Source organism: Pinus tabuliformis, chromosome 6 (assembly GCF_031772625.1).
Source record: "Pinus tabuliformis cultivar Carrire ecotype Pingquan chromosome 6, CPIR1, whole genome shotgun sequence".
NCBI classification, from domain to species: Eukaryota; Viridiplantae; Streptophyta; class Pinopsida; order Pinales; family Pinaceae; genus Pinus; species Pinus tabuliformis.
Genome location: NC_142292.1, coordinates 311407944 through 311430985, shown reverse-complemented (window position 1 = coordinate 311430985; position 23042 = coordinate 311407944). Strand labels below are relative to the sequence as shown.

General features: G+C 39.1%; 1 pseudogene; it reads right to left on the bottom strand.

The window, feature by feature from the left end:
- Window positions 1-9231: 9231 nt before the first annotated feature.
- LOC149258550 (pyrophosphate-energized vacuolar membrane proton pump 1 pseudogene) lies at window positions 9232-9913 on the bottom strand (annotated as a pseudogene).
- Between the last annotated feature and the right edge of the window lie 13129 nt (window positions 9914-23042).

Here is a 23042-nt window from a genome sequence, read left to right as displayed (position 1 = left end):
CAAAGATCCAAAGGTTGGAATTTTGTATCTTGTAAGGAAGTGTTGTTGGTTTCTTGGTGGAATATCATAGTGTTGGGTGATCTAAGCTTTTCATGAGGTGAAGAAGGGCTTTCATGCTAGGAGGATGACGTTGGGTCAGAAAAATTGGTTGTAATCCTCTTTTCTATTCTTGATATTAATAAAGCTATTCAAGTTTTCCTCCACATTCTTGTATGTTTGATGATATATGCATTTGTGTGGTCAATATATATATGGTCCTATATTGTTTATGATTGTAGATCTCTGTTCTTCGATGGTATTATGCTACTTTGATTCCATAGGTGCTCTTTGAAGCTGGGTAGATGAAGACAAAGCGGCAAGGATCTGTCAGAAGGGAGAGGACCCAAGCAAGGAACTAAGCGCAAGACTGAGGTTGGTGTCCTTTGTTCCCCTCTTATCTACTTTTGATAAAGGAAAGTGAAAGTAGTTTTAGTTTGTTTGTTTCGAAGATCGCTACCAGTCTTAATGGGACTAGCAGCTCTGAGTGGACATTATATTTCCCGATAACAATAGCGCCACTTGAGTGGTGACATGTGTCATCCAAATTTTCCCCATTAGGCCCCCAAAAATGGAAAAACTGACTACCACATTTCCATTGTATGACCATTTCATACTAATGCCATCATCCATGTCATACTGACATCATCATCCATGTCTGCTTCCTGAGGCCAATCAATAGCTTCCATGTGTCTTCTTCAGAGGAGAGAGAAAAAGGCCCTTGGGTCCTCATATTTTCAATGATTTCCTTTGTATTTCCTTTTCTCGGAAACCTCAGGGGATATTTAAATAATTTCAATTTCTAAGGAGTTACGAAACTCTGAGATCCTAATATCATTATGCTCTGAAGTCTTCTCCTTCCTATACTGGGTCCTGAGATGCTAAGGCTCTAATATGCCATTTCAGGCTCGCTTTTAAAATAAACCGTCGAGGTCTCCATGTTCCTTCCTCCGATATACCACAATCCTGATATGCTTCTTGTTGGTCCTTTCAATATTGATGCCTAATATTTCGGCCTTCCCTCTCATCATTTCAAATCCCTTCTGAATTTCAGCTCTGAAATTTCGGTTCTCCCTTTGATTTCGACCTCTGGTTTTCGGCCCTCTTTTATGGATTTGGGACTTAGGCTCTCCCTTTTGGTTTTCCCTTTGGAACACCAAGATTTCACCCATCCTTTCCTGTATTAGGGATTAAAAATAGGTCCATTTGACACAACGATAAGATGGTATGATAGGTGGCAACATCAGATCCAATTGGGGACAATGTGTTGCAAGCAATGCATTGAGAACCTACATATTAGTGCCTTCTATCCATTGGGTGTGGAGTCACTTTATCCAAGTAGACATAAAAAGAAAAGAAAAAATAGAAACGTTAAGAGCTTAAAGCGTTACTAGTATTTACAATGGATCACCATTATATATAGTGGGTGAAAATGAACTTGTTTAATGCTGGAAATAGAGCTTGAGAAACTACCCATTCATAGGCAGTTCAAGCACATCACCATCCAAATTTTCCAGTAGGAAAGTGTTGTTTCCCTTTGCTTCAGATATCTTGAAAGGTCCAAACCACAAAGGATCAAACTTCCCATGTTTTCCTTTGTCCTCTCTCCTAACATCCCATTTGAGCACCAAATCCCCTGGCTGTAAGGGTCTATCCCTTGTTCTTTTGTGAAAAAGAGCCTTCATATTTTCCTAATATTTAATCAGATCCTGATTTACTTCCCTCCTGGTTTCTTGAAGTTCTACCAGCTCATTGATTCTCCTGGTTATATAATTTGGCTCTTCCTCAACATCTTATATAATTTTAGCCACTGACATGGCTAATTGGACAGGGAAAAATGTAGCCTTACTCTATATCAGTTCAAAAGGAGACTTCCCAATTGACCTCTTGGTATTAACTCTATTGGCCCATAAAGAAAACTTCAGTTGTGAGTCCCAATTTTTCTATTTTTCTAATATGGTATTTTTCAGAATCCTCACAAGAATTTTGTTTGAAGACTCAACCAATCCATTTACCGATGGATAGTAGGTAGTGGAGTGACCCACGATGATGTTATACTTCTGGAAGAAACTTAGAAACTTGGAAGATTTAAAAAATTGAGCATTATCAATGATAATTTTCCTTGGAAAAGTGAATCTGGACAGGATATTCTCCTCCATAAACTTAATAACCACTACATTGGTTGCATTTCTAGCTGGGACAACCTCCACCCATTTTGTGAAATAATCAGTGGTTGTAAGAATCCACTTGTGTTTTCCGCTGGATAGTGGATATATTTCTCCTATGAAGTCTAGCCCCCCCTGCTTGAAGGGCTCCTCCACAAAAACATGAATCAGGGGGAGGGGTGCTAACTTCTGCTTCTCAACAAAAAATTGACATTTTCTACAAGATGTGACATAAGCATGAACCTCATCAAACAACTTAGGCCAATAGAAACCCACTTTAAACATATTATGGGCTATGGCTCTCTAGCTGTAATGTCCTCCACAGACACAGTTATGAAATTCATCGATTACCTTATAAACCTCTTCTTCTACTAGGCATAAAAGAAAAATCCCCACCAGGTCTTTCCAGTACAACTGGCCATTTGAAATGACAAACTTTTGGGCTTGTAGCCTTAATGCCTTGTATTTCACTTTGTCAAAATTCAATGGAAATTTCAGAAAAAGTAAATAATGGACCAAATATTTATACCATTGTGAGACAAGGTACTTCATTTGGATTTTCTGTATTGAGGTCTCAATATTATTTTTTTCATCTGATCTTCCGCCTTTTCCTTCCTTATCTGTCAGCAAATTTATACCCATACCCTGGCAGTTAGTCTCGAACAAAAGTTTAGCCAATCTCTGCCCCTTGATCAACTTCGTGGGTTTGATCTCCATTTCATATTATTTGATTTTGGCAATCCACTTTCCCCTCTTACCTTCAATGTAACCTTACATGAGAATGTCTTTCACAACGACAATCAGAACATATGCTATTATATTGGATTGGAGGACATAAATTCGGAAGGCCTTCAAGGATTTGACCAAGGTGTAAGCTTGTTTCTCTAAGATATTATACTTTAGCTCTACATCTCACAACACCTGGCTAAAGAACGCAATTGGTTGTTCCTATCCTTCATTATTTTTTTGCAATACAACAGTTGTCAGTGTGTTAGGAGAGGAAAAAGAGAAAATGAGGAATGGCCTCTAATAATATAGGCTAGCTAGGACTGGGGCTTATGCAAAATAATTTTTAATTCTCAAGAATGATTCCTTGGATTCTACAGTTCACTTTACTTCCATATCCTTATTCAACATCTTTCTGATCTCTTTGATAATTTCAACGTAGTTCGGTATGAATCTTCTTAAAAAGTTGATTCTGCCCAAGAAAACCTGAATCTCCTTCATATTTTTTGGTACGGGAATACTATTAATAGCTTCCACCCTTTTTGGATCAATCTTCACTCCTTCCTTTGCTACAATATGACCCAAAATATTTCCTTCACTTAAAGCAAACTTTGATTTCTTAGGATTTAAGGATAAACCATACCTTCTTGATCTAATAATGAGATCTAAGACAATTATTAAGGTATTACAGACTCATGTGCACGGATATGCCTATGTTATTTTGTGCAATGGACCAATAAGATTGCGAAATACACAGGCAATGAAGCAGTAAAAGAAACATAATATACAATGCACATAAACACAACACGTTTAATATGGAGTTCACCCAAAACTCCTGGGCTACATCTCCTGGTCCAGCCTTCAGTGGTGGCCTCTCTATTATGTCTTCAAAAGCAGAGTTTTACAAAAGTGAGCTCAAATTGAGCCTCACACAACAGATACAAAACAATAAGGCTTGACTTGGATCCCCCAAGTCTCTTTTGAGTACACAGACTCTCCTCACTGACTCTCTGTCTCTGTTTGATCTCTGTCTTAGCACTGCTTGCCTCTGTCTTTTGTTTTCTATGGCTTTAAAGCCAATCTGCACTACCTGTTTGTTTCCTCTTCTTGGCTTTCTGTCTCTCAACCTCTGTCCACTCGAATCCCCCTTCTGAGCATTAATAATAACTGCATAACGTCTTTAGGGGAGGTGGCCACCTGTTATGCAACGGATGGGTGAATTGGGCCTTTGAAATCCTTGAATTGGCCATTCTCTATTTACACAGAGAAATGCATTCAAACATAGGAAAAACCGCCAAAACATTGTTCATTCGAACTTCAAATATTCATAAATGTGTCCTATTCTCCTATCAGGTCTGCCTATAAGTCGCTATCGCATGTCGCAATGCCCCTCTCCATGGCTTCCCTTTGTATTTTGAAAATACGTAAAAACACTAAAAATCCCGTAAAAATGGCTCTGGGCAGATTTGAAATATTATTCATTTTCATTCCCAAACTCCTTCAGGTTCGGGTTTCATTGCATTGACGCTTCCCTTTGCATTTCATTTAATAAACGAAACATGTGAAAATACATTAAAAATGAAAATTAACGGATCTCAAATCTTATGAAATAGTGTTTATATTCCCATCGGGTCTGGCTCATCGCATCACAGATATATATATATATATATATATATATATATATAGATATATATATATATATATATATATATATATATATATATATATATATATATATATATGTGCATATAGTCCAGCTCCATTGTGTTTTCCGATTGCGATATCGTGATGCGATTGATCGCAATCACATATCGCGATAACCCCGGGCTGTTTGGTGAGCACTCTATTCATTTTTTCTAATTGTGATTCTGCAATGCAACGTGGGCCATCGATCTGTGTGCTTGATTGATGGTCCTTGTTGACTCTGTTGATTACCATCACAAGTTTTATGTGGTGTCCTCTGATTTCCTCTGCCTTTCACCACCAATTTGCGATTTTCCAATCAGATCTGGACTGTTGATCGGCCAAATCCGACAGCTCTCGTGCATTCACTGTTCAAGCCGCCGATAGCTCTATTTTCACTGTTTTCTTGTGTGTTTTCACCTCCCAATAGTGTTTTCCGATGTTTCTAAGGGTTCTTCCCATGCGATTGTTTTGATATTTTGAATGATTTTTGAAGACTTAGAGAGTTGTTGGATCCATTTCGAATCATGCCTTCCCAATGAAAAAGCTTTTGGACCACCCAAAAGTTGGTTTTTAAGCATAAATCAAGTGAGGATACAACTTCCTCACTTGTCCAATCTCTATCCATCTTGCACTGCTTGCTTTTGAACCTTTGAGTCCAATTCTGAGGTACTCCACATCCCCTCTGCACGTAGTTCTCACCTTCTTGTCCAGAACTGTATCTTCCTGCAACTCATTGTGATATTTAGGCAACATATCATCAATAGAAGGCAACTAACTTTGCTCTTCGGGATCTTCAATCAATGAAGGTTCAAATAGTCTCAAGTTTTGTGCATTAACTACTGAATAGATATGCATGTAAGCTGGAAAATCAAGGCGAAAAACATTCTCACCAATTTTCTCAAGTATCTTTAAAGGCCCATACCTTATTGGCTTCAACTTCTTACCTTCACCTTGCATTATGTCTTTGCTGATGTACAGCCAGACTTGATCACCAACTTCGAAGCTATGCTCAATTCGATGCTTATCATGCCTTTCCTTGTACTTGGCTTGGCTCTTTTCTAGCTGTTCCTGCACTGCCTGGTGAATTTCTTGGATTTGTTCAATGAACTTAGTTGCTTTGTCCACATCACTGTGTCTATCAACTGTTATGTCTTTACTAAAGACAAAATCCAAGGGAGACCTTGGTATGAAACCAAAACAAGTCTCAAAAGGAGATCTTTGTGTAGAAGAATTCTTAGCACGGTTGTAAGCATGTTGAACATAACATAAATGTTCATCCCAAAGCTTGGGATGCTTGTTGCAATAGCCCCTGAGCAATTGGATCACTGTCCAGTTGACCACCTCTATTTGGCCATTTGTTTGTGGATGAAATGTTGCGCTCTTCTTCAATATGGTGTCCATTAACTCCCATAGACTAGACCAAAACTTCCCAACAAATTGTGAATCTCGATCAGAGACGATAGAAGTGGGTAAACCAAAATGAACACATACATGCTGAAAGAACAAATTTGTTGTTTATTCAGTTGTAATCTGCTTGTTACAAGGTATTAAAATACACATTTTGTTGAACCTGTCCACAATAACATATAAATAGTCATGACCTTTTCTAGATTTTGGCAGCCCCCCAATAAAGTCCATGGAAACACTTTCCCAAGGGTGAGAAGGAACTGGAAGTGGAGTGTACAAGCCTAGTTTTCTATTGCTGGGCTTTCTTTTAGCACACATGGTACACCCTTTAATATATCTAGAAACTGTTTCATGCATTCTTGGCCACTAACAAAATCTTTGTAGTTGTGCAACTGTTTTACTTACACCAAAATGACCTGATATTAGAGAAGTGTGTGCTTCTTGGATTATGTTAACTCTTTCAGTTTGAGGAATGCATAGCTTTCCCAAATGATATAAGATTTGGTCGTTAACATGATAATCCAATTCTTCTACTTTTTTTCCATGACTTAAAGTTGCATATACATCTTTAAAATCTACATCTTGAGCATATTGTTCAATGTAGCTTTCATGCAATATTGAATTATGCTTAAGTATAGTAGATGCATTTATGATTCATCTAGATAACATATCTGCAACTTTATTGTGTATGCCTTTCTTATATCTAATGACAAGATGAAACTGTTGTAAAAAACCCATCCACCTATAGTGTCTTGATTGCTGCAATTTAGTTTGTGAGTGCAAATATTGAAGTGGCTGATGATTAGTATCTATAACTATTTCTTTGCCAAATAGGTAATGTTTCCACTTTTTCACACTATGTATTAATGCATACTGGTGAGCTCCAGTATTATAGCAATAATGCTATAACTCCTGGGGCTTCCTGTCTCTTAATTTTATCAACCCGGTAGTTCGTACAAACTTGGAAGCGGCGGTGCTGTATGCACAAGTACTAGCTCTTGTCGCAGTTGTCACTTGGTCAGCTGGCACAAGTCCGCTAGGGCTCAAGCCAACTTCTATAGGCTCTCAGAAGAAGCTTGCTAATTGATGGACGAAAGCTAATCTCAAAGGAAAGCTACTTTACTTGACAAAAATGAACTGAAAGCAAATCAAAGCATGTAAACCTAGGAAACCCTAATTTAACTAGTCTAACCTCTACAATGCAAAGAATGTAAATGCAACTTCTACCAATGCTGTCATTACCTCTAATAAGTGAAAATGCATGGATCTAAACTACTTGCATCATGAAAGTTATGTTTTTGTATTTTTCCTTTAAGTGAATGGAATGATTGTGATCTTGTGCTAACTAGGGTTTGGTTGTGCAGATGGGATGGAGAAGGAAGGAAAGCGTGGGATAGGTTGGGGAGGCTAGGAGAGGTCCCTAGGGATCCTTAGCATCCATCCACAGAGGTTCCTCGCATTCAGATGCTCAGCAACCGAGAGAGTGGCCTCCTACAGGATGGCTGTGGAGGATCCTACAGGATACTCTGTTTTCTACAGGATGTCTACAAATGGCTACAGGATGACCTACCGTGAGCGTTTGGCGTGATGGAGGAGTGATGAAATGGTAGAGGGAGATGTGTAAGGTAGGAATAAGGCTGGTGATGGCTCAGAAGCTGGAAAATCAGAGGAGGGAAGAGTGTATGCAATGGTTTGATGATTGGAAGGATGGAACCAACGAAAGTTGGAGGAGATGGAGCTATGTGGGAAATGAGAGAGTTGGAGGGTAAATGAGTGAGACAGAGGTTAAATAGAACTTGAGGAGGTGATGAAGATGATAGAGATGCCCTGCATAATGCTCATTTAAACGAATCAATGAATTCTTGCAAACAAACCAAGTCCTAGCTAACTTAATCTAATTGTCAATGAAATAAATGAACAACAGCTTTGTTTGGAAAGAGAACCATGTACTTCACGTGAGAAAGAGCATTCCAAAAGATCTAAATGCATAACAAACTCCTACCAATCGATTCTAAGCATAAAAAGCTACGTTACCCATCAAAACCAACTACCATAACAAAGCAAGATCTAAAGAGCAGATTTTTATTTCAAGAACACAGCAAACACATAAAGATACACAAGGGAGGTACTGGGCGCTTGAGATGGGCCCAACCCCAAGAACTACAGCCTCCCAAGAGCGATTTAGAGCTGGTGCAAAGCTGGATCCATCTTTATTAATCAAGAAATGAAAGGTACATCAAAATTGTCCATAAGGAGAGCTTGAGAATGAGCTGAAAGAAAAGCTAATCCATGGCCTAAAAATCGAACTACAAGCTAGCTAACTAATAGCTAAAACAAAATGACTAACTAGCTACAAAAATGACTACCAACTAGCTACCAAAAATGACCAACCACTAGCTAACCAAAATGAGGCCCCAAGCCTTCTTATTTATACAATTTGAGGACCCAACAGTCCTCCTAGAAGTTAGGGACTTGGCTGCCCAAGACTTGTAGTTAACAGCAGTCCAACTTGACTTGCTTGGCTGCCCTTGAGCTCATTGATTTGGTGGCCTTTGAACTCCGAGCTGATGGTGGAGAATTCGAGGTAAGGGTCCATAAATGAGGGGGACACCTTCCTACAAATCCTCTAGCTTGTTCTCCCACGAATTTGGCTGCCAAGTGCTCATTAAGACCTTCAATTTTGTCTCCAAGTTGACCAACAAGGCTACACAAAGCACCCATTAGACTTGTTGGCATAATGACTAACCAAATTCACTCTATTAACATAAAAATAATCAAAAACATGCAATAAACAAATGAGAATGGTGGATCAAGTCACATTAGGAGGTTGAATGAGCCCAAATATTTGTCCATTTTTGGGGCTCATCATCACCCCCCTACTGAAAGTGTTGCTCATCCTCTGAGCAACCAAATCTCTCCCCTTGTCTTTGATGGCCCTGGTGGCTTCCTTGGCTAACATCTCGGCCGATTTCTCCTTTGGCTTCCCTCTTTTCACTTTCCTGTAGAAACTGTTCTGTCTTCCTGTAGAAACTGTTCTGTCTTCCTGTAGAAACAGTCTGCTAGCTTCAATGAACTGCCCGAGAATAGATATTGCATGCCGAAGCTGGATGGGAATCACTGTTTTTCCATTGGTTAATCCTTGATTCACGTTTCTGTTCCTGACATGACAATACTTTCCGACTGTGGCAGCTTTCTTTGCTTCATAAAATGCTTACTGCAATAGCAAATATAATAACAGATTTGTATCCCACAGCCAACCCAAATATAACATTAGTTGCTGCTTCCAGTCCAATCGGCCTTGGACAGGGCTGTAAGCATTACTAGTGCAGTATTCAGTGACAAAACCAATAACAAGGCCAGACCACAAACCAATAGCACCACAGAAGAAAAGCGCCCAGTTCTTTACAACCTTCTGGGCACCAAAATTGAAGATAGTGAAGGATGAAGGCAATGCAACTAGGCTTACAGCAACAATGCCAATAGTCATCACTACTATGGAGATAATACGTTGCTTTTTCAATGCAGGCTCAATTTCCTTCACAGCCTTGATCTCAAATATGTTAGTTGCAAACAGAGTTGTGATTAAGCAAGCAATGATACCCATTGAACTAATAAGCAAGGGGTAACACATGGCAGTAAGATCATGAGAGTTTTCAAATGATGATATGAATGCAACAACTAGAGCTGCACAGGAAGATTCAGTCATAGGACCCAAATAGATCTGATCCCATACCAGCGATATCTCCAACATTGTCACCAACATTATCAGCAATGACAGCTGGGTTGCGTGGATCGTCTTCAGGAATGTTCCTCTCAACCTTGCCAACAAGATCAACACCTACATCTGCTGCTTTGGTGCAAATACCACCACCTACGCTGCCAAACAGAGCCATGGAAGAACCACCGAGACCATATTTGAAGATGTTGAAATAAGTTTTGCTAACCATTTCATATATTTTTCTCTAAGATGTTCTGCCAATTTTCGTTTATCTCCATCTAAATTCGGATACACTTCGAGTGAATCATGATCATTGCAACAATTTCGGAGAGAAATAAAACAATCATCAAATGAGTTGATGATAGAGAACCAATTAACTGATTGTGCACACTTTAGTTGAGGACGTGGAAAGTGTCGATGAACAGCAGTTCATGAGTTTCAGCCAAGCCGTCTTCAATTTCTCTGTGATTTGTGATGAGGTGGAAAAAACATGTGCGCTAGATTTTTCAAACTGTAGTGATACATGTCTTCTTCTCTCCGTTAGTTAATTGACATCCTGTTCACTGGAGTTCAACTACCATTAACTGTGTTTTTTTTTTTTTAATTTTTCACGTGAATGGCCGATCATGCTGCGTGATTTTTGCCTTGAGCGCTAGAGAAGACAATCGGTTGAGCCTCGCTAATCCGTGGCTTAATTCCACCATTTCATTCATTCATGCAGTTTCCAAATTAATTTTATGCAATAGAAGAATGGGTTTGTCACATACCTCGAAGTTGAATGGCTGTTGTGAGCTGCTGTGGGCTGTCATTGCTGCATGCATTTGATTTTATGGTTGCATGATGGCTGGGCTGCTAATCCATGGCTGGTTTTCTTGTGCAGGTGTCCTCTGGCCAGATGCATGCAACAAGAATTCATTTCCACATTCAGATCTGCATCCTGAACCTGCTGCCATTGAATTTTCACAGGACCAGAACTTCTTTTTTCATTTCTCCCAAACGGAAAACCGGATTGAGCTGAAACTTGGTGGGCATGTTCCTACCATCATGATGCATCTCCCATAGAAAATTCGTGATCAATGGATGCACGGATTTCGAGAAAATTGGAAAATCGATGAAGATTTCAGAGCTCGATTTCTCGGAAACCGTGCATCGGAATTGGCTGAAACTGCTTGGGTAGGCTACTATCACCCACGTGCATCTCCCCATGAAACAGGTTTTGAAACGGATTCACGGTTATGGAGAAAATGCAAAAATGGCTGATGGTGATGGAGGCTGATTTCTTGGAAACCGTGCACCGGAATTGCATGAAACTACTCAGGAATGTTTTCATCGACCTTGTACAATCCCCCATAAAATGGTTTGTCAAATGGATGCATGGTTCTCAAGTTATGGCAAAAACAAATTCTGCTCTATGTTTTTTTTGCTTCAAGGCATTTTGCATGTGTTTGCATGGTATGACAAAATGAATTTTTGCTGTGATGCAGGTATGGAGATGATGGAGGATGAGTTGGAAGACGGCAGGAGGACTCTTGAACCTTTGAGGAAGCTACCATGCTTGCAAAACCACTTTTGAAATGCATGCCTAGTTTCCCACAATTTCTACAGGAAGATCCTGTAGAAGCACAATGAGAGGCACAAGGAGGTGGAAAAAGTGATGGATGAAGGCAAGGGATGGACACACAAGTGCTTGTAGGCCTAATCAACAGATTCCCACCATTAGATTCACTTTTGAAATTGTATTTGGCTCGTCCAAAGGTTCTACAGGATGTTTCCTGTAGAAATATAGAGCATCCTGTAGAAAACACAGTTTTGAGGAAAGAAGCATAATGACATGAAAAGAATGATGGAAAAGGGGTGAGGAGTGGAAACATAGATGAGTGTAGGCCTCATGGACATATTCCAAGCCTTCAGGTCCTCTTTGGAGATCAATTTGGCTTTTTTGTAAGCTTCCTGTAGAAGATACGAAACTTCCTGTAGAAGGCACAAAAACTCCTTTGTCTTTGATTTGAGTGCTCCTCCTATCATGACACGTCCTCCTTTAACCTGCAATGTCATTTCTGCAACATGAAATGGAGATTAGCTTTATTTCTCTTTTTCTTTTTCTCTTTTTTTGAAAAACAACTAGGGCGCCTCATGGAGCTTTTCACCCTAATTGCCTGCCTTGGGCGCCTCCAAGGGAGGTTTTCACCCAAAGATCTTATTCTCTTTTCTCTTTTTTTTTCAACCCATTGACCGCCTCATGGAGGTTTTCAATCAATGAGCCAATCTAAGGCGCCTCCAAGGAGGTTTTCACCTTAGATTTCTATTTTCCTTTTTTTTTTCATTTTTTCCTTTTTCTTTTTTCTCTTTTTTTTTCTTTTTTTTCTACCCTACCCTACTTGAAAAACAAAATTCCTTTCAAGTATAAGAATACTTCCAATGGAGCCATGTGCACATCGAGATTAGAGAAATAACGATGTGAAGGCTCGAAATGCATGCTTTGACAACGATCCAGATTTTGGAGACAAGATGATCTGACTTTGAATGGATCAAACATAGATGAGGAAGAGAGTACTGCTGCAACTTAGTGACTGTTTGGAACCATGTCTCAATATAGCTTTGATATCCTTGGTCCTTTTGCTGATCTGGATCATTCTTCATGTCACCTTCTATCATGACCTTCTGATCTTCCTCTTTTTGTTGATCTTTATCTTGAGTACATGGAGGATTTGATGGTAACCATGAGGGATCTCTCTCGATCTCTGATTTAGATCTCTTTTCTTCATCAAGTGCAGCCCATGGTTCTTTGATCTCCTCTTTTGATTCTCCTTTTGCTTTTGGTCCTTCAATGCTTTCAAGATGATCTCTTTTTTGCATTACTTTTCCTGAGCTTTGGTGAACATCATTGAGCTCACGAGGAATCATTTGCACATGTTGTGCCTCAGATTTGCAATTGGGTTGAGCTGCTCCATTGCATGGTTTTGGAAATGGAGGTACGGGTAGCTGAGTGGAGGTGTGAAATTGAGATGGAGATGGATGGCATTGTGGTTGGGTAGGAATTTGGGGTTGCCTTGGTGGAGGAGGAGGCGATGGTTGTGGATGAGCAGGTGGTGGAGGAAAATGAGCGGGATGAGAGTTGTACTGGGGCCTCCACTCCTGATAAGGTGCATTCCACTGAGGCTGTGGTTGAGCATAAGAGTGAAATGAATGAGCAACTGGTTGGGCATAATATGGATCTGTGAAGGAACAAGGAGAATATGACCAAGGAGGAGGTGTAGACCAGGAAGGATGAGCAGGGGGATCCTAAGAAGGCATGAAAGTGGCTTGATAAGGGTCATAATAGGTCTCGGGTATCCCTTGCAGCTCCTGCTGGTAAGATCTAGGTCCATGTGGCCTCCTTTGGTTCATATAATAGAGTGATTCAGTGGCTCCCTTGGCTCTTTGATATGCAGCTTTGATTCTGGGCAAGGAAGGGCACTAATCTGTAGGATGGTATTCTTCACATACAAAACACACTTCTTGGGAGTGCATTGGACATTCGTTCCTAGGATGTTTTTTAAGGCACCTAGGACAAAAAATGACCAAAGCCCTCTTGGCTTCTTCTTGCTTCTTTTGGATCCGCAAGGTATCCAGTTGCATGGCAAGAAACTGCCTCATGTCACTCTTGAAATCTTCGATCTGATTTGCAAATTCATCTTTGGATAAGGGACTGCTCCCAACATTTCTGCTTGTAGCCATTTGCTCCAGAGGAATGTTTTCTTCTTCTTCTCCCCTAGAGGTTCTTCAGATATGTCTTGATGTCCACCCTGGGGTTCTTTAATCACAGTTGTTATCACAAAATCATGCCCCTGATAGGCTGTTGATTAGGAAGACTTTGAGTAACTATTTCAAACCAAACTTTTGGCTGAGGCTTAGCCTCCTCAGCCTGAGAGGGCTCTCTCAAAGGGTTAAAGATTTTGATTAAAGAATAAGATAGATGGCTAACTCTATAGTTTGTGATTTTATATGTTTATAGGTTGAAAGATGAAGGTTGGCTACCATTGGGCTATGGAGTCAAAGTATGTTCAGTACCACAGCAAGATCAGCTTTAACATGAAGTCAGGGCATAGAGAGTTTTTATACATCAACAAAACAAAGATACAATGCAAGGAAACAAAGTTTATAAATACATGAAGGAAGTTAGAGCATCATTGATGAATTCTAAGTAACATGTATTCATACCACTGCAAGTAAGTGAAAGAGGAAAGCCATGAGACAATAGGACATTAAAAACCCTCTTTGAATCCTGAGTAGTGAAGCCAAAACATTCTACCTAGCATGGAAGTCAAGGCATTATAGAGTTCAAGTGCAGAAATGCAAATATAAAACAGTGAAACACAATTAGTTTATCTATGAAGGAAGTCAGAGCATCATTGATGAATTCTGAGTATCATAAGTAAACCTCACTGCAATGTAAGTATTGGAAGATGCCATCAAAACAAGAACATACAAGAACTCTTCATGAATCTTGAGTTGTCTAAGTAGAAATTCTGCATTAGGTTAAAAATATACACAGTCTGCACATAGAGCAGCAATTGAGCCAAAAAGTCTCCAACCCCTTGCTAATTCGACCTCTTGCTCTATATAAAGCATTTACAATTAGGATTCCATCATTCCTCCTCAAGAGAATTCGAATTTTCCATCAGTGACACCTATTCTAACCATAAAACAAACCATTAAATGTATTTGACACCTAACTAGTAGTCCTAGAGACCTAATACAACTAGGAGTGTAACTCCTTATTATGATTACAACAAACTTATCTAAAAATTTAAAGCATTCTTTGACACCTAATACTCCATGAGGTCAAATTTGATGAAGCCTCCCACGTGGTCACCCAACTGCTGATGAGAAACCCTAGAATTTAGGGAACATGTTTCCCTGTTTTTAGGGTTAGATCCTTGAAAATTGCAAAGCCTTTATCTCTTCATCCATGACACATTTTTTGAAACGGAAGGAGGTTTTTGTAGCCCATGATGTCTAGAACAAAAACCTCTCCTTTTTTTTTTAAATATTTCTCCAGCTGTCCAGAACCTGTCCTTGAAAAACACGTGGCAAACAGGGAAAAATCCGTTTTCTGAAATTAGGGACTCAATGAAAGCTTCTTATCTCCCAACTGAAAACACATACGAATAAAGTGAGATAGGTTATTGTAGCTGGACATGTTATGAAGAGAAACCTCCTTCAGAATTCCAAGATAGCCTTTCATGTGACCAGAAACTAATTTTGAAAAACACTACTAAAACCAGTAGACAAAGCTTGACTTTCTGCAGTTTCGTAGCGCAATTTTAACCATAAATTAATCCCACCTCAAAACTAATTTGAAGAAACGGAAAGAGGTTTTTGTAGTGCAGCATGTTAGGAAGAAAAGCCTCTTTCAGTTTACAAAATTAAGTTCTCAGCTGCTCAGGAAAGCTTTTAGAAATTGACTAGTAAAAGCAGAAAACAGAGTTTCTTCAGCTGTAACAGGCTGCTACAGGGGTTTCGCAGCGCGCTGCGAAAACACTGATTTCGTAGCGCAAAACAGGAATTTTTACACTGTCTGCACTACGAAAACGTGGATTCGTAGCTAGTTTCAAAATTTCTCCTTATCCTCCTCAAAGCTCTGTCTTTCTTCTTGACTGCTGGCTGCCTTGTTTCTGTCATTCTTGTACATTGGTGATGGTTGTACTGATGATGATATTTTCCTTTCTTTTGACATTTTCTCCTTTGAAATTTCTTTAGACAAAACAACTTGGAAGAAAATACCTTGCTTAATTGAGGAGCTGCCTTGCTTGAATTTGATGAAGATTTCTGCTCTCCTTTTCCTTTGAAATATTTTCAGTGATAACAGTGGCTCCACTTAGGATAGTGTGCCCTTGTGGTACACTAAGAACCTGCAGTTCCAGTGCCTTATCCTCTTATCATGAACAAAAATTTATTTGAAAAACATCTTCTTTAAGTTCCTTGGGCCTTCACCTCTGGCTTAAGCTTGATGATCACTGTAGGAGAAAGAAGTCTATATCTACTGAAAAATAAAAATGCTCAGTCACCTTGAGCTTATTTGCACTTTCCTACCTACCTACCCTATCAGCTGCAAGCTCCACTTGTAGCTCAAGGAACATGAAACTTCCAATAAATCCAGTCATCAATCTGATCTGAAACTTGGATCTCCTTACTGTGCTTGAAGCATAAATAAACCAGATACTGAAATAACCAAGGAAGCATGAGGTGCAACTGTTCTTCAAGATGAACATATAATTGGAAGCCTGAACAGTAAATCTTTTCCATGTAGTCAGCTATAGGGTCAAAAAACACATGGTTAGTTTGATAATCATCATAACATTCTATCTCTTTAGACAACTGATCCTTAGCCACACAAAACCCCTTTGATGTGCTATCCAATTTGCTATTTGACAAGCTATCCAACTGATTTTCTGAATCATTCCAACAAACAATGAAATTTTCCTCATTATTATCATCATTCTTTGGTGTAAGCTGCTGCAAGAAATTACAAAAATGAACAATCTTTTCCTCTGCCTGAGGGTCATAAAAAATTTCTTCCAACATTTCTTCTTGGTGTTTGTAATCATGTTCATTTTGATAATGATCCGAAGACTGACAAGTCTGCTGCATCTCTACATCAATATCAGAGGATTGAACATGGTTTTCATAAGTAAAACCCTGCTAATCTTCATGCTGCATTTCATGAGATGTTGTACTTTCTTCTTGGTGCTGAAATGCATTGTTATGAAGAGCCTCTAAAATTTCTTCATCCATAAACTCATCATCATCATAACAATCCTCCAAGTACTGAATGAGATTTAAAGAATGTCTACAACAATCTTTGAGCAACAATAAGGAAGGATGACACTCTTTATACATGTCATAGAACACATTATGGAAATCAGCAAGAGAAGATAATGAACCATTTTCCAAACTTTTATACCAAGACCATGCTTTTCCTTCTAAAGTGGCCATAAACATCCTCATGAGACAATCCTCAGGAAAGTGAACCTTAAGACTGCGTACATGCATATGAAACCTAACCAAATGAAGAGCAGCATTGTCCTTCTTTTCATCTTTGAATATCGGAAGATCCTCTAACCAATCAACCTTTGGCATAGGATTTGGAAAACCAGGGATATGAGACCGATTCATAGGAGCATACCTGGCATTCATTCTTGCAGTGGAACTCATCTTGTAACTTCATCAAGCTACTGATCTTCTAGCAGTGGAGTCGCCTTCCAAGTTCTTATTCGATGTGTGGAGTCGCCAAGGTAGTTTTGCAGCCTCAAATAGATGTCTAAGCTCCTTCTACCTTCAGAAGTTCAGTCTCTTGATTTCGGGAATGAATAATCTTCAGACTCCCGGCAGACGCACCAAAATGTTATCACAAAATCATGCCCCTAATAGGCTGTTGATCAGGAAGACTTTGAGTAACTATTTCAAACCAAACTTTTGGCTGAGGCTTAGCCTCCTCAGCCTGAGAGGGCTCTCTCAAAGGGTTAAAGATTTTGATTAAAGAATAAGATAGATGGCTAACTCTATAGTTTGTGATTGTATATGTTTATAGGTTGAAAGATGAAGGTTGGCTACCATTGGGCTATGGAGTCAAAGTATGTTCAGTACCACAGCAAGATCAGCTTTAACATGAAGTCAGGGCATAGAGAGTTTTTATACATCAACAAAACAAAGATACAATGCAAGGAAACACAGTTTATAAATACATGAAGGAAGTTAGAGCATCATTGATGAATTCTAAGTAACATGTATTCATACCACTGCAAGTAAGTGAAAGAGGAAAGCCATGAGACAATAGGACATTAAAAACCCTCTTTGAATCCTGAGTAGTGAAGCCAAAACATTCTACCTAGCATGGAAGTCAAGGCATTATAGAGTTCAAGTGCAGAAATGCAAATATAAAACAGTGAAACACAATTAGTTTATCTATGAAGGAAGTCAGAGCATCATTGATGAATTCTGAGTATCATAAGTAAACCTCACTGCAATGTAAGTATTGGAAGATGCCATCAAAACAAGAACATACAAGAACTCTTCATGAATCTTGAGTTGTCTAAGTAGAAATTCTGCATTAGGTTAAAAATATACACAGTCTGCACATAGAGCAGCAATTGAGCCAAAAAGTCTCCAACCCCTTGCTAATTCGACCTCTTGCTCTATATAAAGCATTTACAATTAGGATTCCATCATTCCTCCTCAAGAGAATTCGAATTTGCCATCAGTGACACCTATTCTAACCATAAAACAAACCATTAAATGTATTTGACACCTAACTAGTAGTCCTAGAGACCTAATACAACTAGGAGTGTAACTCCTTATTATGATTACAACAAACTTATCTAAACATTTAAAGCATTCTTTGACACCTAATACTCCATGAGCTCGAATTTGATGAAGCCTCCCACATGGTCACCCAACTGCTGATGAGAAACCCTAGAATTTAGGGAACATGTTTCCCTGTTTTTAGGGTTAGATCCTTGAAAATTGCAGAGCCTTTATCTCTTCATCCATGACACATTTTTCGAAACTGAAGGAGGTTTTTGTAGCCCATGATGTCTAGAACAAAAACCTCTCCTGGTTTTTTAAAATATTTCTCCAGCTGTCCAGAACCTGTCCTTGAAAAACACGTGGCAAACAGGGAAAAATCCGTTTTTTGAAATTAGGGTCTCAATGAAAGCTTCTTATCTCCCAACTGAAAACACATAAGAATAAAGTGAGATAGGTTATTGTAGCTGGACATGTTATGAAGAGAAACCTCCTTCAGAATTCCAAGATAGCCTTTCATGTGACCAGAAACTAATTTTGAAAAACACTACTAAAACCAGTAGACAAAGCTTGACTTTCTGCAGTTTCATAGCGCAAGTTTAACCATAAATTACTCCCACCTCAAAATGAATTTGAAGAAACGGAAAGAGGTTTTTGTAGTGCAGCATGTTAGGAAGAAAAGCCTCTTTCAGTTTAAAAAATTAAGTTCTCAGCTGCTCAGGAAAGCTTTTAGAAATTGACTAGTAAAAGCAGAAAACAGAGTTTCTTCAGCTGTAACAGGCTGCTACAGGGGTTTCGCAGCGCGCTGCGAAAACACTGATTTCGTAGCGCAAAACAGGATTTTTACACTGTCTGCGCTACGAAAACGTGGATTCGTAGCTAGTTTCAAAATTTCTCCTTATCCTCCTCAAAGCTCTGTCTTTCTTCTTGACTGCTGGCTGCCTTGTTTCTGTCATTCTTGTACATTGGTGATGGTTGTACTGATGATGATATTTTCCTTTCTTTTGACATTTTCTCCTTTGAAATTTCTTTAGAAAAAACAACTTGGAAGAAAATACCTTGCTTAATTGAGGAGCTGCCTTGCTTGAATTTGATGAAGATTTCTGCTCTCCTTTTCCTTTGAAATATTTTCAGTGATAACAACAGCCATCGAAGAAGAACGTTGGCTGTGTGAAGCAGTGGGGGTGTTGTGCAATCATTTTTCTAACTTATCTCTACTCCTACAAAGCATGAAATGAAATGCTAATCTACGCTTGCAGAAATGAAATTGCGGAATTGAAATGCTAATCTAGGAAAGCAAGAAATGCTAATCTAGGAAAGCAGGAAATGCTAATCTATGAAAGCAGGAAATGCTAATCTATGAAAGCAGGAAATACTAATCTATGAAAGCAAGAAATGCTAATCTACTTTTGCATAAATGAAATTGCATAAGGGAAATGAAATAAACTACTTAGCAGAAGGTTGTAATGGAAAATAGAAGAATAGCAACAATCACCAATACTCTGTCGCTTCCCCGGCAACGGCGCCAAAAAGATGGTGAGCTCCAGTATTGTAGCAATAATGCTACAACTCCTGGGGCTTCCTGTCTCTTAATTTTATCAACCCGGTAGTTCGTACAAACTTGGAAGCGGCGGTGCTGTATGCACAAGTACTAGCTCTTGTCGCAGCTGTCACTTGGTCAGCTGGCACAAGTCCGCTAGGGCTCAAGCCAACTTCTATAGGCTCTCAGAAGAAGCTTGCTAATTGATGGACAAAAGCTAATCTCAAAGGAAAGCTACTTTACTTGACAAAAATGAACTGAAAGCAAATCAAAGCATGTAAACCTAGGAAACCCTAATTTAACTAGTCTAACCTCTACAATGCAAGGAATGTAAATGCAACTTCTACCAATGCTGTCATTACCTCTAATAAGTGAAAATGCATGGATCTAAGCTACTTGCATCATGAAAGTTATGTTTTTGTATTTTTCCTTTAAGTGAATGGAATGATTGTGATCTTGTGCTAACTAGGGTTTGGTTGTGCAGGTGGGATGGAGAAGGAAGGAAAGCGTGGGATAGGTTGGGGAGGCTAGGAGAGGTCCCTAGGGATCCTTAGCATCCATCCACAGAGGTTCCTCGCATTCAGATGCTCAACAACCGAGAGAGTGGCCTCCTACAGGATGGCTGTGGAGGATCCTACAGGATACTCTGTTTTCTATAGGATGTCTACAAATGGCTACAAGATGACCTACCGTGAGCGTTTGGCGTGATGGAGGAGTGATGAAATGGTAGAGGGAGATGTGTAAGGTAGGAATAAGGCTGGTGATGGCTCAGAAGCTGGAAAATCAGAGGAGGGAAGAGTGTATGCAATGGTTTGATGATTGGAAGGATGGAACCAACGAAAGTTGGAGGAGATGGAGCTATGTGGGAAATGAGAGAGTTGGAGGGTAAATGAGTGAGACAGAGGTTAAATAGAACTTGAGGAGGTGATGAAGATGATAGAGATGCCCTGCACAATGCTCATTTAAACGAATCAATGAATTCTTGCAAACAAACCAAGTCCTAGCTAACTTAATCTAATTGTCAATGAAATAAATGAACAGCAGCTTTGTTTGGAAAGAGAACCATGTACTTCACGTGAGAAAGAGCATTCCAAAAGATCTAAATGCATAAAAAACTCCTACCAATCGATTCTAAGCATAAAAAGCTACGTTACCCATCAAAACCAACTACCATAACAAAGCAAGATCTAAAGAGCAGATTTTTATTTCAAGAACGCAGCAAACACATAAAGATACACAAGGGAGGTACTGGGCGCTTGAGATGGGCCCAACCCCAAGAACTACAGCCTCCCAAGAGCGATTTAGAGCTGGTGCAAAGCTGGATCCATCTTTATTAATCAAGAAATGAAAGGTACATCAAAATTGTCCATAAGGAGAGCTTGAGAATGAGCTGAAAGAAAAGCTAATCCATGGCCTAAAAATCGAACTACAAGCTAGCTAACTAATAGCTAAAACAAAATGACTAACTAGCTACAAAAATGACTACCAACTAGCTACCAAAAATGACCAACCACTAGCTAACCAAAATGAGGCCCCAAGCCTTCTTATTTATACAATTTGAGGACCCAACAGTCCTCCTAAAAGTTAGGGACTTGGCTGCCCAAGACTTGTAGTTAACAGCAGTCCAACTTGACTTGCTTGGCTGCCCTTGAGCTCATTGATTTGGTGGCCTTTGAACTCCGAGCTGATGGTGGAGAATTCGAGGTAAGGGTCCATAAATGAGGGGGACACCTTCCTACAAATCCTCTAGCTTGTTCTCCCACGAACTTGGCTGCCAAGTGCTCATTAAGACCTTCAATTTTGTCTCCAAGTTGACCAACAAGGCTACACAAAGCACCCATTAGACTTGTTGGCATAATGACTAACCAAATTCACTCTATTAACATAAAAATAATCAAAAACATGCAATAAACAAATGAGAATGGTGGATCAAGTCACATTAGGAGGTTGAATGAGCCCAAATATTTGTCCATTTTTGGGGCTCATCACATACAATTCTTTATCATATGTGGGATAATTAACTACTGCAGAATTAAATGTCTTAGAATGATAACATATGGGTTTACCATGTTGCATCAACACTGCTCCCATGGCATAGTCACTGGCATCTGTTTCAATCTCAAATGGTCTTTGAAGATCTGGCAATGCTAGTACTGGTGCTGTACTAATTTTTTCTTTCAAGGTGTCGAAGGCTTTCTGCTGTTTGCCTCCCCACTAAAACACATTGTTCAATCCTGTTAAAGCATGTAAGGGAGCCGCAATCAAGGAAAAGTTAGAAATAAACTTTCTCCAATATTGTGCTGCTCCTAGGAAGCTCCTAAGTTCTGTAACAGATTTGGTTTTAGGTCAGTTCACAATGAATTCAACCTTAGAGGGATCTATCTTCAATTCACCACCCCCTACTATATGACCCAAATAATTCAAAGATGTTTTACCAAATTCACATTTTGATAATTTAACATAGAGGTTTTATTTTTTCAAAACATCTAGAGTCTACTTTACATGCTTCAAATGTTCTTCCCATGTTTTAGTGAAAACAAGAATGTCATCTAAATATACAATTAAAAAATCATCAATAAAAGGTCGGAGTACATCATTCATTACTCTCATGAAAGTGGCAGGAGCATTACTTAAGCCAAAAGGCATAGCCAGACATTCATACAGCCCTTGCTTTGTTTTGAAAGCAGTCTTCCATGCATCTTGTTCTGCAACTCTGACCTGATGGTAGCCACTATGCAAGTCCAACTTGGAAAAATAAACAGCTTCTTTCAACTGATCTAATAGATCATCTATGCGAGGAAGAGGATAACGACTCTTGATCTTTATTTTATTTAGTGCTCTATAATCAATGCACATCCTCCACGAACCATCTTTCTTTCTCACCAACAAGATTAGAGATCTACTTGGTGATGTGCTTGGCCTTATGAACCCTTTCTCGAGCAACTCCTGTACCTACTTCTTGATCTCTGCATTCTCTAAAGCGGATAACATGTACATTCCAATGTTAAGCAATGAAGCTTCTTGTTGAAAATGAATATCATGTACAATTTCCCTTTTGGGTGGCAGACCTTTAGGTTCTTGAAATAGGATATCATATTCTAAAACAACTTTTTCTAAATAAGCTTTCTGTTTAGCATCACAACCTTCAAATACATTGGTTTTAACAAGGGTCTTTTCCTTTACAACCATTAGTAAAAATTGTTGGCATGAATTTACAATTCTTTTTATCTACCCTGAGTTAATGAGAGTGTAGTCATTTTTGAGCTGGTGAGCTCTTACAATATATTCTATTCCATCTTTTGTGAGTTGATACTTATTTTTAGCTCTATAGAAAATAGCTTTTCTATCATACAAGTAAGGACTTCCTAAAACAATTCCACATATATCCAAGGGAACTATATCTAACTCAACCTCATCTACAAATGCTGACCCAAAAGCAAACCTAAGTTTACATTGTGTAGTCACTTGTAGCTTTGCT